The sequence below is a fragment of the Diadema antillarum genome, unplaced genomic scaffold (genome assembly GCF_040938485.1).
Source record: "Diadema antillarum isolate AM-2024a unplaced genomic scaffold, OU_Dant_1.0 seq00001081_RagTag, whole genome shotgun sequence".
NCBI lineage: Eukaryota > Metazoa > Echinodermata > Echinoidea > Diadematoida > Diadematidae > Diadema > Diadema antillarum.
Genome location: NW_027271902.1, coordinates 200,057 through 202,154, shown reverse-complemented (window position 1 = coordinate 202,154; position 2,098 = coordinate 200,057). Strand labels below are relative to the sequence as shown.

General features: G+C 39.6%; 1 long non-coding RNA gene across 1 annotated transcript; it reads left to right on the top strand.

Moving 5' to 3' along the window:
• Positions 1–265: 265 nt before the first annotated feature.
• On the top strand, positions 266–1,853 carry LOC139743444 (uncharacterized). Its single transcript, XR_011711759.1, has 3 exons — positions 266–335; positions 1,039–1,128; positions 1,761–1,853. It is a non-coding gene; the product is annotated as an uncharacterized lncRNA (long non-coding RNA).
• The last annotated feature ends 245 nt before the right edge of the window (positions 1,854–2,098 follow it).

Genomic DNA, 2,098 nt, shown 5'->3' with positions numbered 1-2,098 from the left:
CTCAAAATTCTCAAGAATGCAAGAGTTGCATCATCCAAATTTTGATTCAGTGTCTTCACAATCGGGGAAAAACCATTAAAAAACCTCGGGCAGACGGTAAAACAGGTTTAGGCCCAAAATCTAATTTTGGCACCCAAACTATTCTGTGAGATTTTGCTTTTCATATCCACCAACGGGGAAAAGTGCGCTAGGAATATCGGGCGAATGGCTCCTTTATTATTTCGTGATTCTTTGTATTAAACTTGTCTTCCCATTGTGTTACGCAGAATATCGTCGTAGAGACGGAGGAGCCGCAGCCTACTCAACGGTGTACAATGGCACAAGCAGTACACCGGGTAAATAATAGCTTTGACATTAGTGTGTGTCAGTATGTTTATCACTGAATGCGAAATGATTATACTCGTGATAAAGTATATAATGTTGTATAAGGTTAAAGGAAAACTCCGGATGATTTTCAGACTTTTCCTTTGTAACAACTACTGGATACAGAGTTTCAAATCTTATGGTGATTGGGATAAGGAATAAGAATGTTCTCAATATTAGATTATAAACAAAAGAATTACAATTCCAAAGATGATGACATAGCAACGTGACCACAATATGAATGCATGAGTGGTGGCTCAAGGAAGCAGAACAAAAGAAAACAGCATGCATAAATTCTACACAAGTGACCTTTACTTGTTAAGCAGCCGGTAACTTAATGGATTTACATTGCATATCACATTCATTCTGAAATATGTAAACTTCGTATACTCATGAATTAGTTTATATGATAACCCCCCCCCCCCCCCCCCCCCGCTGATACATTCTTATGGGGCCTTGCGTACTGTTTAGTATAGTATAGCACGAATATACGGTAGCATGCACTTTCTCCATTTGTACACCCATTCCTTCCTCTGTGATTATTCCGATATTATATTCTCATGGTCGATAATAAAGAACTGGTTTGCTAATTATTATCACTCCTATCATCATCGTCACTATCGTTATCATTATCATATAATATCTATCATTTTTGAATTGGCAACGTTCCCACAGTTCGGGTAGACGGAGATCCCCTAGCAACACCGAACGCCACAGACCCAGTCTCGTCGGAGCGACGGGCATCTTCAGACTCGGCCTCTCCCGGTGAGTTCCATGTCCAGAGAGACATCTCAATAGATTGTAGTCACTTTTAACAAAGAAAGCTTCGAGCAAAATAACATGACAGGGGCATTCCTGCACGTATTTACTAATGACTGATATCGCATGTCTAAAAGTGAGAATGATCTGTTGAGTCGTGCACGAGTGAGCAAATAAGGACAGAATGGCTACTTTTCAAAAGTCACACAGGCCATTTCAAGGTGTCTTTGAGACACTCTGCTTCTTACGCAAATTAATGAATGTTTAAGTATTGATTTTGTATCACCCATTTTGTTTTTCTCCCTTTATGCAAAATTTACAGAACATATCATTTCTTGCTCCACATTTGCCGTGTGTTTCACTTCACTGCACCATGACATAATGACTCAATCTTCTGTTCATGCAGCATGTGCTGTTACATTGTATGTCGAATAATATCTTTCAATAAACTGAATGGATTTTGCAGTTTTTAAGAAGGTTGAACCTAGCCACCCCCCCCCCCAAAAAAAAAAAAAAATGGATTATCGTGGCCAAGAAAGTAACAATGGAATCCGGTGACTTTTGAAAAGTGACCATGTTTTCGATGATGAAGAAGCTGTTGCCACTTTTATCACCATTATTTCTTATCCTATATGTAGTTGGAAACTCCTTTGCAGTTGAGCTTCTTCCAGTTAATCCGGAGACACGGTCATTACCAGAATCCCATCCCGGTAAGTACCAACTCCAATAAGACTTTTCTTTTACAGTCACGTGAACTGGGGGGAATGTGAGGGCCTGACGTCACAATAAATTTGCGCCGACACATCAGGTTCCCATTGCATAAAATTACAATACTGCGATTTTGGACGGGCGTGCCTATAGGGGATCTGAAGGGTAGCTATCTAGACCTCCATAGCCTAAAGTAAAACAACAAAAAACAAAAACAAAACAAAACAAAACAAAACAAAGCTCTGAGCCAGAAAAAAAGGACACAAAG